The following is a 16,036-nucleotide window of genomic DNA, read 5'->3' on the forward strand; positions in this document are numbered from 1 at the left end:
TACGTCTATGATATTTGCAGGTTACCACATACAACCAAATCAAAACTACAGCTGCATGTTAGCAGATTAGTGACAGCTGGATGAAACTCTCAGAAGAGAGTGAAAGGGGAAATAACTAAGGACAAAGTGTATGTCACATTTGTCCCAGTTCAGTTTATTTCTTCGAAGGCATTAAAAGGCGGGATCACAGAACATCTCATGGCCATTTTAAGTTGTATGAACTGAAATCATTCATTCGTTTAAAAGAATGAACTGATCATGTTTTCTTCGCCGTGTAAGAAATATGATTTCGTGATTTCACAAGCCCTACTTTAAATGAACACTTATCTCTCCTTGTTGCTATTGCTCATTTGTACTGTAATATCCCCATGAGACGTTACTTTGCTTGTGTAAACATGCCTGGCAATTTCCTCAGTCTGTACATCCATCAAGGTGTCTGACCTTTGAGTCTGATAACACAATGAACCTTCTGAATATTCAGGATTGCCACTGCTGTTACTTTGTTTCACCGTTTTGATTTAAGGTCATTTGTTTTTTAGACGCAAACAACAAGATTACAACAAATTTGATATGAAAATGTGATTTGGAGAGAACAAGCAGTATGGTGCAGCTTAGCTCCCGAAGCTACTTTTAATGTTGAGGTCACTGTAGATCAAGTTTAAATCCCTAATCCTGCTGCATTTATTTCTGCTTATTGTTTCTGGATGAATGAGTGATTTAGATTCAAGCTGTTAGTAGGAATGCGGTAAGTGCTGTGTTATATAAACAGATTAACCTGATTGAATTCAAAGCCTTTACAGAGCCGGCATTATAACAGAGCAGTAATTGTGTAGCTCTTTGACAGTTTTGATAATTTGGTATTGCAGGTGCAGCTTCGAGATATTCAGTGGGGCTCAGGGACACTTGACCGTGAATGGGAAGAATGGAAAAGAGTACAAAGAGACATTCAATGGACTGCAGGAAAAAAAAAAAGTTTGTGTTATATTTTTTGCTGGGCGGCAAGTTGGTATAGTGGTTAGCGCTGTCGTCTCACAGCAAGAAGGTCCGGGTTTGAGCCCCGTGGCCGGCGAGGGCCTTTCTGTGCGGAGTTTGCATGTTCTCCCCGTGTCCGCGTGGGTTTCCTCCGGGTGCTCCGGTTTCCCCCACAGTCCAAAGACATGCAGGTTAGGTTAACTGGTGACTCTAAATTGACCGTAGGTGTGAATGTGAGTGTGAATGGTTGTCTGTGTCTATGTGTCAGCCCTGTGATGACCTGGCGACTTGTCCAGGGTGTACCCCGCCTTTCGCCCGTAGTCAGCTGGGATAGGCTCCAGCTTGCCTGCGACCCTGTAGAACAGGATAAAGCGGCTACAGATAATGAGATGAGAATGAAACTTTGCATAATAATATTCCACGGACACAACAACAGTCACAGAGTGTATTCAGGTCCCAGTGTTTTAAAAGAAAGAAAGAACAACTTTATTCATCACACATTTGTGAAATTCTTTTCTGCATTTAACCCATCTGAAGCAGTGAACACACACATGAGCAATGAGCACACACACATACCTAGAGCAGTGGGCAGCCATGCTAACAGCACCCAGGGAGCAGTTGGGAGTTAGGTGCCTCGCTCAAGGGCACCTCAGCCCATATTAACCTAACCGCATGTCTTTGAACTGTGGGGGAAACCGGAGCACCCAGAGGAAGCCCATGCAGACATGGGGAGAACATGCAAACTCCACACAGAAAGGCCCTCACCGGCTGCTGGGTTCGAACCCAGAACCTTCTTGCCGTGAGACAACCATGCTAACCACTTACACCACTAGTGAACTGAAAAAACTCGGTGTTCTTATTTCACCAAGATACCCACTGATTTAAGACTTGTTTTATACTCACTGCTTAGAACCTATCAAAAAAAGTTAAAAATAAATAAATAGATAGTTTTGCTAAATGATTAAGTGTAAATTACACACTGTCCAGTTTATTAGGAACACATGTGCACCTGCATATTCAGGATGTGATGACTGTCATTTACAGTCATGTGTACGATCATACTCAAATAACTGACAACACAGTTTGTTTGTTTGATTTACAGTTTATTTGTTTTAACCTTACATTGTTTTATATGGAGTGCACACATTTAACACTATAGGGTTGCGAAAGCTATGCTTGTTTGTCTTTAATCATGTGGTTTTTTTGTTTGAGCTTTCTTTGAGTTACCTTGGGCATTGGGAGCGGTCCCTTCTTGGTTGGGCAAAAGGCGTGGCTGAGGAGACCTAAATCTTGGAGCTTGTTCATTCGGCCGTACCACGTCTCACCATGTACCCAAGGGGGATTTTGGCCTTAGTTAGTTTTGCTTTGCATCTGTTTATAGTCAGTGTTTATTTTTGTTTACCCCCTCTGGGTTATTTGGTTTGGCCAAGCCACTATATGTTCCCTTTTGTGTCAGGTTAGTTTTGTTCAGTTAATGTCATGGCAGATGTCTGTGTATCAAGTCAAGTTATAGTTTGTTGACCTTTTTTATCTCATCTCATCTCATTATCTGTAGCCGCTTTATTCTTCTACAGGGTCGCAGGCAAGCTGGAGCCTATCCCAGCTGACTACGGGCGAAAGGCGGGGTACACCCTGGACAAGTTGCCAGGTCATCACAGGGCTGACACATAGACACAGACAACCATTCACACTCACATTCACACCTACAGTCAATTTAGAGTCACCAGTTAACCTAACCTGCATGTCTTTGGACTGTGGGGGAAACCAGAGCACCCGGAGGAAACCCACGCGGACACGGAGAGAACATGCAAACTCCGCACAGAAAGGCCCTCGCCAGCCACGGGGCTCAAACCCGGACCTTCTTGCTGTGAGGCGACAGCACTAACCACTACACCACCGTGCCGCCCTACCTCTTTTATAGGCCTAGTTATTATTAATTTTGGTCTTTGTAAACTTTTTCAATATTTTTGGGTAAATAAAACCCTGCCTTTTGAACCAAAACCTCCTGTGTCCTCTTGCCTTGCTGTTTGGTTGCTGACACAAGGATATACAGTATCCAATCAGCCAGTAATGCAGCAGCAGTGAACAAAATCATGCAGATATAGGTCAAGACATTCAGTTATTGTTCACATCAAACATAAGAATAGGGGAAAATGTGATCTCAGTGATGCTGACTGTGCTATAGTTGTTGGTGCCAGATGGGTTGATCTGAGTATTTCAGAAACTGCATTTCAGAATCTCCTGGGATCTTCACACACAAATGGCTCCCACAATGAGCTTACACAAAATAGTAGAAAACAAAAGAACATCCAATGAGTGGCAGTTCCCAAGGAGGAAACGCCTAGTTGGTGAGAGAGGTTAGAGGAAAATGGCCAGACTGGTTCCCTGAAAATGGTTCAGATAGGAAGGCTACAGTAACTCAAATAACCATGGTGGGCAGAAAAGCATCTCAGAACACACAGATGGGGTAGATGGTCTATAACATTTCTGTCAGACAAGCACAAGAATCTGAGGCTACACTGAATATAGTCTGACCGAAACTGGATAGTTGAAGCTTGGAAAAATCTCCAACTGTTTTGTGCTACCTCATCCAACGATGTTTATTATTATACATACAGGACACTTTTTCGATGGAATAAAAACATGCATTCTATTCCCTTCTAGCGGGTTTCATTCATTTGGTTTGATAGCATGCAATATTGTTAGCATATTGCTTACCCTACGTGTATTACGTCACTTTACCCAATGGAGAATGAGTGGTGAATACGGTTTACGATATTGCATGGTTGTCAAGACAACATGATGTCATACATCGGAGATGTAAAACTTCCGCGCTAGCGAGTGACTGTGACAATTTGTAAACAAACATGGCCGCCAGGTTTGCTTTGTTAAATACAGAAGATTTTGAGAGAATTTTGAAAGAGAAAGATGCGTTGAACATCCCAAAGGAATGTATAATAATAATAATATTAATAATAATGGCTTTTTTTCATGGTATATCAGATATATTCCCTTCAGCTAGCATGATAATGAACTCGTCTTCAACTCATTCAATATCATGCTAGCTGAATGGAATATATCTGATATACCACTCAATGCCAGCCAGTATTATTTAAATCTTACCCCAGCCAGGGGCAATGGACCATCTGATACTCTGGGCGGCACGGTGGTGTAGTGGTTAGCACGGTCGCCTCACAGCAAGAAGATTCCGGGTTCGAACCCAGCAGCCGGCGAGGGCCTTTCTGTGTGGAGTTTGCATGTTCTCCCCGTGTCTGCGTAGGTTTCCTCCGGGTGCTCCGGTTTCCCCCACAGTCCAAAGACATGTGGTTAGGTTGATGTGGGGCGGCCTTGGGCTGAGGTGCCCTTGAGCAAGGTACCTAACCCCTGACTGCTCCCCGGGTGCTCTGGTGTGGCTGCCCACTGCTCTGGCTGTGTGTGTTCACTGCTTCAGATGGGTTAAATGCAGAGGATGAATTTCACTGTGCTTGAAGTGTGCATGTGACAAATAAAGTTTTTTTCTCTTCTTAATTCTGACTTCTCTGACCACAAGCTTCAGAATCTTATAGCTTGCAGTTGGCATCGATATGGAAAGATGTCTATATGTCAGGAAAACAAACCTTTTAACACAGTGAAACAATGAGCTTTCCTGAAATATAACCTGATGAGTAAATCTGACTGGCTACTTGCAACATCAGTCAAAATCTTCTTGTTAAAAAAAAAAAGTTGGTTTCTGGACGTGTTTAATAACAAAGGTACCAGGTGAACGCTAGAGACCTAGCCTGTAAGACTAATTAATGGTTTAGTGCTTCAGAGGCACAGCAAAAATAGTACATCTTAGTAGAGCTGTTAAGGTATTTAATAATTACCAGTGGACTTCACTGGGACTTGTGCTGCCTTTGAGGAAGTTCACACACCTGTCAACACAGCTGTGCTTATGACGCCCGAAAAGACCCACTAGAGAAATGCCGATTACTAGAATAAGACTATTTTCATAACTATTTTCTTTACAACCAAATTTTTCAGTAACAGTAAAGTATGGTTTCATTCAAGTCACAATAGTTTCATGTCTCATGCTGAATGTTTTTATTCACGCTGTGTAATAACAACATTTTGGAAAATTATATCCTTTTTATTACTGCATTCTTTTTATTAGGATCAGTGCAGAAATGAAGGAGCATTAACTCCGCCTTATTCTTAGTATATGCATCAGAAATACCCTCGGGCTGATTCATCTTTCAACAGTCAGAGACAGGAAGGGCTCAGGACTGTGAATCCTGATGATATTAAGATATTACATGTTTTAGATACAGTATCTGCTTAGGTTGACTTCTGTACTTGAAGTCACATGTATTGTACACACCATCCACTCTTTCATTTATTCATGTACCTATGTGTACACTGCCATGCTTCTGGTGTCGTTTCTGTACGGATGACATGATGGATAAACAACCAATAACAAATGTACGTTATATCAGATAGCTGGAGGCGAGGTTATATCTATCTCACTGTCCTACACCATTCTGCATTCTGATAAAACAAAAAAAAAAGTCACAAGATTTCCCCAACAGTAACATGCCTGTTGCCGATAATTCTATTTTCTGTTGTTTCACAGCTGCAGGATTCAGAGATAAGGAATTTACTCAGCAAGATATGACTCAGCCAGCGTTACTAAATAATGATTCAAAAGTTGGCAGGCACTCTGTTCATGCCTAATTGCATAATTAAAAAAGCATTAATATTCAAAATCTAAACATGTAATGTGCTGCTTGACATTTGAGAAATTGGAGCCCTTATTAGAGAAAACCTTTTTTTTAAAAAATACTTATGAATAACTTAAAGCTAGGGTAGATAATTTATTTTAGCATGTTTGTTATGTTTCTGGGCGGCACGGTGGTGTAGTGGTTAGCACTGTCGCCTCACAGCAAGAAGGTTCAGGGTTCAAGCTCAGAGGCCGACGAGGGCCTTTCTGTGTGGAGTTTGCATGTTCTCCCCATGTCTGCGTGGGTTTCCTCCGGGTGCTCCGGTTTCCCCCACAGTCCAAAGACATGCAGGTTAGGTTAATTGGTGGCAAATTGACCGTAGGTGTGAGTGTGAGTGTGAATGGTTGTTTGTCTCTATGTGTCAGCCCTGCGATGATCTGGCGACTTGTCCAGGGTGTACCCCGCCTCTCGCCCATAGTCAGCTGGGATAGGCTCCAGCTTGCCCGCGATCCTGCACAGGATAAGCAGTTACTGATAATGGATGGATGTTATATTTCTTGAAATTCCATTCAAATACTGTCTGCAATGAATAAAATAAATGCTTTAACAATAAAAAGAAAACATTCTCTCATCTGTGGCAGTTGCAGGGCTGTCCCATCATTTCATTTGGTCCGATGGCCTACCTGCTTGTATATCTGCCTACCTGCGCCGATGTCTATCCTGTTGCGGAGTTATTTACTGAAATTAACATGCGAACCAGCTAATCACAAGACAGGATGAACTGTCCATTTCATAATACAACTTTGTAACTCAAGAACACTGCAAAACCCGATAAGGTCACTGAGCTCAAAAATTTTATTGAAACCGATTACGTAAAAATTTTTGAGGTAAGTAACTTAAATTTTTTAAGGTAAGATTTCTTAAAAATTACACTATAGTTACACTTAATTACAATTAAGTGTAACTATAGTGTAATTTTTGTGTTGTATTTTTGGAGAAGGAAAAAGAAACCCTACTGGGAAAAAGTGAACCGCAATGCCAAGCAATGGTCGATCTGACCAAGGCCTTTGATACTGTAAGCAGAGATGGCCTCTGGAGAATCATGGTGAAATACGGCTGCCCCGACAAGTTCATCTCCATTATTCGACAACTGCACGACGGCATGCTGGCCAGAGTCCAGGACTGCAGAGAAACATCTGAACCGTTCCCTGTCACCAACGGTGTAAAACAGGGATGTGTCCTGGCTCCCACACTCTTCAGTATGATGTTTTCAGCGATGCTATCGGACGCATTCACTGGCTCGGATGCCGGGATCGATATCAGATATCGTACTGATGGCTCAATCTTCAACCTCAGGAGGCTCCAAGCAAAAACCAAGGTGAAGTGAGAGTCCATCAATGAACTTCTGTTTGCCGATGACTGCGCCCTTAACGCTACTACAGAAGCTGACATGCAATGTAGTGTCGACAAGTTCGCTGAGGCCTGCAACAACTTCGGCATAACCATCAACACAAAGAAGACAGAAGTCATGCACCAGCCAGCACCAGGGAGACCCTACATTGAACCCAAAATTACCATCAATGGGCAAAGACTAAACGTGGTTGACAAGTTCATGTACCTCGGCAGCACCCTCTCCAGAGCCGTTGTCATGGATGACGAGACGAACGCCAGACTCGCCAAAGCGAGTGCCGCATTTGGTAGACTAAATAAAAAACGTGTGGACCCGGAGGGGTATCTCAGAGGAAACGAAGATCAAAGTCTACCGTGCCATAGTCCTCACTGCTCTTCTCTATGGGTGCGAGACCTGGACAGTGTACCGGCGCCATGAAAGAAAGCTCAATCACTTCCACAACACCTGCCTTCGGAAAATCCTCGGCATCAGCTGGCAAGAGAAGATCTCGGACACTGAGGTGCTCGCTTGGGCCGATCTACCCAGCATCCACACCATCCTGACACCATCCTGATGCAGTCGCAGCTACGATGGGCAGGACACGTCGTGCACATGGCCGACCACCGCATCCCCAAGAAGCTACTCTGCGGGGAACTGTCACATGGCAAGTGTTCCCAATGAGGCCAGAAAAAGCACTTCAAGGATACGCTGAAAAGCTTCCCTCAAGGCATTCGGCATTGACCCAAATGATTGGGAGCAGACGGCGCAGGATAGGGACAGCTGGCGGGCGGCGGTCAAGCGGGGAGCAAAAGCACATGAAGTTCAGAGGCAAGCAACAGCATAGCAGCGCAGGCAAGCAAGAAAAGCCAACGCCACTCCAGCGTCTGCAGCTGCCATCCCATGCCCACACTGCCTTCGCCTCTTCAGAGCTCAGATTGGCCTCATTAGCCACCTGCGCACCCACAATTAACCCCATCCCCCAAGCAAAAGTTTGACTCGATGGTCTTCATCATTCCGATGGACAAAGAATTATTTGGATAAACTAAGTACAAAATAACAGACAAAGACTGGATTACAGACCCTCCACTCACATACCCGGACATTGTAAGCTAACTTGTTTTTGAATTAAGAGTGTACACTTTGTGTGTATTTAAAAGTTACAAACCCCTAGAAGCTCATGAACAATTTTGCAGTGCTTGGGTGCAAGATCTGCTAATGCTAATTCAAAAACTGGCAAACTGTGAGAGCACAGGGTCATATTGGCAAAGGTAAGGTGGCACTCCTCTTTTTAGTCCAATTATTAAACCAAACAAAATAAAAATCATTCAAAAACATTCTGCTATGTGATTATTTATTGAGTCATATAGGCAGTGGGTTTGATCAATCACATTATTCATTAGAAAAGGTTACATACCTGCTGTGTCACAAGCCATAGCGGTCTTGTGCACTACTGATGCGCGAGTTACTGCTAAAAACGTCGCTAATCAAACTATAACATAAACTATACACTGACTCTAAACATGAAGATTATATCAGTGTTATCTTGACCGGCTCTCAGAGTTTCAGGATGTTGCATGTTCTTGCCGTCCTGTTAGTTCGTAGTTGGCTTTTTTTGTTTTTAACTGATGACTGTAAAGTTAGATTGTACAACCCCGATTCCAAAAAAGTTGGGACAAACTACAAATTGTAAATAAAAATGGAATGCAATAATTTACAAATCTCAAAAATTTATATTGTATTCACAATAGAACATAGACAACATATCAAATGTCAAAAGTGAGACATTTTGAAATTTCATGCCAAATATTGGCTCATTTGAAATTTCACGACAGCAACACATCTCAAAAAAGTTGGGACAGGGGCAATAAGAGGCTGGAAAAGTTAAAGGTACAAAAAAGGAACAGCTGGAGGACCAAATTGCAACTCATTAGGTCAATTGGCAATAGGTCATTAACATGACTGGGTATAAAAAGAGCATCTTGGAGTGGCAGCGGCTCTCAGAAGTGAAGATGGGAAGAGGATCACCAATCCCCCTAATTCTGCGCCAACAAATAGTGGAGCAATATCAGAAAGGAGTTCGACAGTGTAAAATTGCAAAGAGTTTGAACATATCATCATCTACAGTGCATAATATCATCAAAAGATTCAGAGAATCTGGAAGAATCTCTGTGCGTAAGGGTCAAGGCCAGAAAACCATACTGGGTGCCCGTGATCTTCGGGCCCTTAGACGGCACTGCATCACATACAGGCATGCTTCTGTATTGGAAATCACAAAATGGGCTCAGGAATATTTCCAGAGAACATTATCTGTGAACATAATTCACCATGCCATCCGCCACTGCCAGCTAAAACTCTATAGTTCCAAGAAGAAGCCGTATCTAAACATGATCCAGAAGCGCAGACGTCTTCTCTGGGCCAAGGCTCATTTAAAATGGACTGTGGCAAAGTGGAAAACTGTTCTGTGGTCAGACGAATCAAAATTTGAAGTTCTTTATGGAAATCAGGGACGCCGTGTCATTCGGACTACAGAGGAGAAGGACGACCCAAGTTGTTATCAGCGCTCAGTTCAGAAGCCTGCATCTCTGATGGTATGGGGTTGCATTAGTGCATGTGGCATGGGCAGCTTACACATCTGGAAAGACACCATCAATGCTGAAAGGTATATCCAGGTTCTAGAGCAACATATGCTCCCATCCAGACGACGTCTCTTTCAGGGAAGACCTTGCATTTTCCAACATGACAATGCCAAACCACATACTGCATCAATTACAGCATCATGGCTGCGTAGAAGAAGGGTCCGGGTACTGAACTGGCCAGCCTGCACTCCAGATCTTTCACCCATAGAAAACATTTGGCGCATCATAAAACGGAAGATATGACAAAAAAGACCTAAGACAGTTGAGCAACTAGAATCCTACATTAGACAAGAATGGGTTAACATTCCTATCCCTAAACTTGAGCAACTTGTCTCCTCAGTCCCCAGATGTTTACAGACTGTTGTAAAGAGAAAAGGGGATGTATCACAGTGGTAAACATGGCCTTGTCCCAACTATTTTGAGATGTGTTGTTGTCATGAAATTTAAAATCACCTAATTTTTATCTTTAAATGATACATTTTCTCAGTTTAAGCATTTGATATGTCATCTATGTTAAATTCTGAATAAAATATGGAATTTTGAAACTTCTACATCATTGCATTCCATTTTTATTTACAATTTGTACTTTGTCCCAACTTTTTTGGAATCGGGGTTGTATGAAACCAGTAGTGGGTCAACTAAAAAAACAGCTTTACACTATACAGTGAGTGATAATACTATGAGAGTGGTGGTGGTGGTACATTTGGGTGGAAGAGGAAGGAGGGATTGTGTATTTCTTTGTTTCGTACTATACATGTGGACACTCCAACTTGCTTTTGATCCACTGCTACGTATTTGTTTGGAGTGTGGAGTATGAATTCACCAGGTGGCCAATTCTTACACATTGCCCCTTTAATATTTATGGAAGGAGTCTTGGTTGGAAGTGGTTTGTAACAGTCACAGTGCTTTGCAAAGATTCCTAGCATGGTAAAGTGTACAGGACAGAGAAGATTACATTGTCTGGTTTCTTAGTAGAATCACATACACGTGCACACATGCACATACGCATACACAAAGAGAGATAGCTAGAGAGAGAGAGAGAGAGAGAGAGAGCATGGTGGAGGAATAACTGCTTATTTGAGAAATGTGTTTCTTGGAAGCGCCACAACATAAAATCTAACAGTTAAAAGGAACTCCGTGAAAATGAGGTAGTTAATGCGTTTTAGTATCATCCCTCCCCCCTCCAATTTAAAGGCATTTAATGACGTGATGTTTTTAATTTCTTTCTCACAGCACGTGATCTGTAGTGAGCACGTACACCACTGTTAGGATGAACTCGGGTGGTGAGTAATGAGGTAGTACAAATGAATTCATTTCCTAAACCGTACTGCAAGAAGGGAAAAATGTAATAACCTCACATGCTGGCTTATTTTTAGCTTTTCCAAAGAAGAAATATTTCATGCCTCCATTTTCCCATCTGCCAGTGGCTTCACTCTGCTATGGATTTTGAAATTATTAAAGATGTAATCTAAAGAAAACTAATAATAAATGTATCTTCCAGATTATGCTTTATTACGGTACCTGCAGTGCTTGGGGGTGAAATTCATATTTCTTGCAATTAGATCGCTTAGCCTTCCAGTGACTCTCAGAGAACTATGTAGTTTTAAGCTCTTTCTTTTTATTAAAGGGAAATTAGGAGTCTGAGAGAATGAAAGAGTTTTACCATAATCGGTTAATGTTCCACCATGCTTTCCCATGCTCCTTAGTCTTGGGCCCATGATCTTTTTTTTTTCCCCCCGAAACTGCCACAAGCCATTTCTCTTGCCTTCTTGGAATATAAAGGGAAGATAGATGATATCAATGCCTTTACAGAACACTTTTTTTCTGAGTTATATTACTTTTTCGTACAAACACCATAGATGATACAATCTTGAGGGTTTCCATGGTCTCTGGAGTATAAAGAATAAAGAACTTTTGGAGACACCAATTGTGTACTTGCCTAGACATGGAACGCGATCCCTGGTGAAAGCAATTAAGAAATCTATTGCACTGTGACAGTAGGAATGGCTTCGCTCTTAAAATTGTCACCGGGGTTACAGCTTACAGTTCTACAGGACAGTGAAATGCAAATGCTGTGCTCTGGCATTTCCTAGCTACAGCAAAAGGAAGATAGATGATCACAAGTGAACATGGTATACATCTAAGTTTGCTCACACAGAGAAACATCCCAAACTTACTAAGATAGGAGCAGCTATTAACTGTTAAACTGTTAACTGCACTGCATTGAGTATAATCTTTTGACCAAAATAGGACTAGTTTTGTGCTGTACAGTTGTGCTCAAAATAATAGCAGTGTCTTTAAAAAGGCGAGTAAATGTCAAAATTCTTCAAATAAATTGTACTTTAATGAACACAAATGCATTGGGCATACTGCACATTCTATTTCAAAGCAAGCAAATTGGAAAAAGTAATTACATTTCATAATATTTCACAGAGGCGGCACGGTGGTGTAGTGGTTAGCGCTGTCGCCTCACAGCAAGAAGGTCCTGGGTTCGAGCCCCGGGGCCGGCGAGGGCCTTTCTGTGTGGAGTTTGCATGTTCTCCCCGTGTCCGCGTGGGTTTCCTCCGGGTACTCCGGTTTCCCCCACAGTCCAAAGACATGCAGGTTAGGTTAACTGGTGACTCTAAATTGACCGTAGGTGTGAATGTGAGTGTGAATGGTTGTTTGTGTCTATGTGTCAGCCCTGTGATGACCTGGCGACTTGTCCAGGGTGTACCCCGCCTTTCGCCCGTAGTCAGCTGGGATAGGCTCCAGCTTGCCTGCGACCCTGTAGAAGGATAAAGCGGCTAGAGATAATGAGATGAGATGAATATTTCACAGAAAGTCAAGAAATGTAATGTTCAAAAAAATAGCAGTGTTGACATCTTTCTTTGGAAACTCAAAAATGTACCATACAAACTAAGAAATTCTTGAAAATTCAACTTTGCTGAGTATCCTAAACTAATATTTTGTTGCATAAGCATGGTTTCTGATAACTGCTTCGCATCTGTGGTGCATGGAGTCGACCAACTTCTGGCAATGGTCAACAGGTATTGCAGCTCAGGTCAATTGTACTACGTTCCACAATTCCTCTGCATTTCTTGCTTTTGCCTCATGAACAGCATTTTTTATGTCAGCCCACAAGTTTTCTATGGGATTGAGGTCCGGGGATTGTGCTGGCCCCTCCATTAGTTGGATGCTGTTTGTCTGGAACCATGATTTTGCTCGCTTGCTGGTGTGTTTGGGGTCATTGTCTTGTTGAAACACCCACTTCAAAGGCATTTCCTCTTCAGCATATGGCAACATGACTTCTTCCAGTATCCTGATGTATTCAAACTGATCCATGATCCCTGGTATGCAGTAAATAGGACCAACACCGTAATATGAAAAACATCCCCATATCATGATGCTTGCACCACCATGCTTAACAGTCTTCACTGTGTACTGTGGCTTGAATTCTGTGTTTGCAGGACGTCTGACAAACTGTCTGTGACCCTTAGACCCAAAAAGAACAATCTTACTTTCATCTGTCCACAAAATATTACGCCATTTCTTTTTGGGCCAGTCAATGTGTTCTTTGGCAAATTGTAGCCGCTTCAGCACATGTATTTTCTTTAACAATGGGACTTTGCGGGGGCTTCTTGCTGGTAGATTGGCTTCACATAGACATCGTCTGATTGTACCAGTACTCACAGGCAAGTTTCGATCTTCTTTGATCCTCCTGGAGCTGATCATTGTCTAAGCCTTTGCCAGTTTGGTTATTCTCCGATCCATTCGAGAAGTTGTTTTTCTTTTTCTTCCTCGTCTTTCTGGTTTTGGCTGCCATTTTAAAGCGTTTGATATCATTTTAGCTGAACAGCCTATAAGTTTCTGCACTTCTTTGTAGGTTTTCTCCTCTTTTATCCATTTCTTGATTAAAAGCCGCTCTTCATCAGAACAGTGTCTTGAACGACCCATTTTACTTGGTTTTTCAGGACCAATGCAGGACAGCCAGCATATGCAATGTCAGTTGCCTTGATCCTTAAATAAGGACCACCTGTTAACACCTTTTTTTTCACAAAATCAATGCCCTCCCTAATTGAACTCACCACTGCTATTTTTTTGAACACACCCCTTTCAGCTAATCATTCAATTTCACAGAATCAGTAGCATGCACGTCAGGCCTGTTGGGTCTGTTGGTTTTCTATACCTTTACTATACCCTCCAGAAACTTGCTTGCGGTGTAAAGGTTGAAATTTTAACAAAAACAGTGATTTATCTTGCTACTGTTGAGGGACTGCTATTATTTTGAATATAACTGTATCTCCAAATTAATATAATTACGCAATGACATGAGTGTCTCAAAAGTCTCAAAACAGCATCTCAAAACACTCGTTAGCACCAACATCTAGCCATACTGGCACCACTGGTTAGTTGCCTCCCCCACCCTTACTCCCCAACATCTATTATGTGCAATTAGTCAGCCGTTCTTTGAGTATAAATTCCGCCTGTCTGCCAACATTAGGAATGACTGGTATGTTTTTAAAGAAATAGCTGTTCAGCAGGAGCTCAGGCCAGTGAAGGCAACAGCAGTCAGTGCTGGTGCCAACTCTGATGCTAGTCTGAACACACCTACGTAGCATGCAAGACTAGTGTATGTCTCATTAACATATTTACATAATGATTTCCATTAAATTTAAAAATAAGATCACACTTTCATAACATTTGCCAGAGGGGAATTCCAAGTATTATTGTATCAAAGAACACAAATTATTTATGACAGTATAAGACCGAAGAGAATACAATAATTAAGATTAAGTTAAAGAGCATATATATATATATGGAAAAAATTAAGACACCACTGCAAAATTATCAGTTTCTCTGGTTTTACTCTTAATAGATATGTGTTTGAGGAACATGAACATTTCCCCCAAGTTCCAAATAAAAATATTGTAACTTAGACCATTTAATTGCAGAAAATGACAACTGGTCAAATCAACAAGAAAGAGATAGTGTTTTCAGACCTTGAATAATGTATAGAAAATCAAGATTATATTCAATTTTAAACAGCACAATACTAATGTTTGAACTTAGGATGAGTTTAGAAATCGATATTTGGTGGAATAACCCTGACAATCACAGCTTTCATGCGTCTTGGCATGCTCTCCACCAGTCTTTCACATTGCTCAGCTTTGTTTGATGGCTTGCGACATTCATCTTCCTCTTGATCATATTCCAGAGGTTTTCAGAGGGGTTCAGGTCTGGAGATTGTGCTGGCCATGACAGGGTCTTGATCTTGTGGTCCTCCATCCACACCTTGATTGACATGGCTGTGTGTCATGAAGCATTGTCCTGCTGGAAAACCAAATCTTGAGAGTTAAGGAACATTGTCAGAGCAGAAGGAAGCAAGTTTTCTTCCAGGATAACCTTGTACATGGCTTGATTTGTGTGTCCTTCACAAACAAAAATCTGCCCCATTCCAGCCTTGCTGAAGCACCTCCAGGTCATCACTGATCCTCCACCAAATTTCACAATGGGCGTGAGACACTGTGGTTTGTAGGCCTCTTCAGGTCTCCGTCTAACCATTTGACGACCAGGTGATGGGAAAAGCTGAAAATTGGACTCATTAGAGAAGATAACCTTACTCCAGTCCTCTACAGTCCAATCCTTATGGTCTTTTGCAAACCTCAGCCTGGCTCTTCTTTGCTTCTAATTAATGTTTTTTTTTCTAGCTTTGCATGACTTCAACCCGGAGGAACCTGTTTCGAACTGTCCTTGCAGTGCACTTAACCCCAGCTGCCATTTGCCATTTTTTTTGTAGGTCACTTGATGTCATCCTATGGTTGTTGAGTGACATTTGAGGGCCTTGATGATCATCCCAGTTAGTGGAGAGCCGTTTTCGCCCTTGGCCAGTCTGAAACTTTGTTGTCCCCAGGGTCTGCTGCTTGACCTTGTTCTTATGAACTGCTCTCTTTGAAATTTTGAGGATGGAAGCAAACTGATGCTCACTGTTTCCCTCTGCTAGTAAAGCCTGAATTAAACCCTTCTTTTTCTCACTCAAAACTTTTCTTTTTAATTCTTTTGATATGATGAATAGATATTTTTGTATTCCAATTAAATTTAAGGTACTACTAGCACTGTTTTTGCCATCCAAACTGGTCCTATTGCAAGAGGATAGTGATAACCACAGCAGTGGTTTTTATACTTTCTCATCTCATCTCATTATCTGTAGCCGCTTTATCCTGTTCTACAGGGTCGCAGGCAAGCTGGAGCCTATCCCAGCTGACTACGGGCGAAAGGCGGGGTACACCCTGGACAAGACGCCAGGTCATCACAGGGCTGACACACAGAGACAGACAACCTCACACTCACATTCACAT

This window comes from Neoarius graeffei, chromosome 4 (genome assembly GCF_027579695.1).
Source record: "Neoarius graeffei isolate fNeoGra1 chromosome 4, fNeoGra1.pri, whole genome shotgun sequence".
NCBI lineage: Eukaryota > Metazoa > Chordata > Actinopteri > Siluriformes > Ariidae > Neoarius > Neoarius graeffei.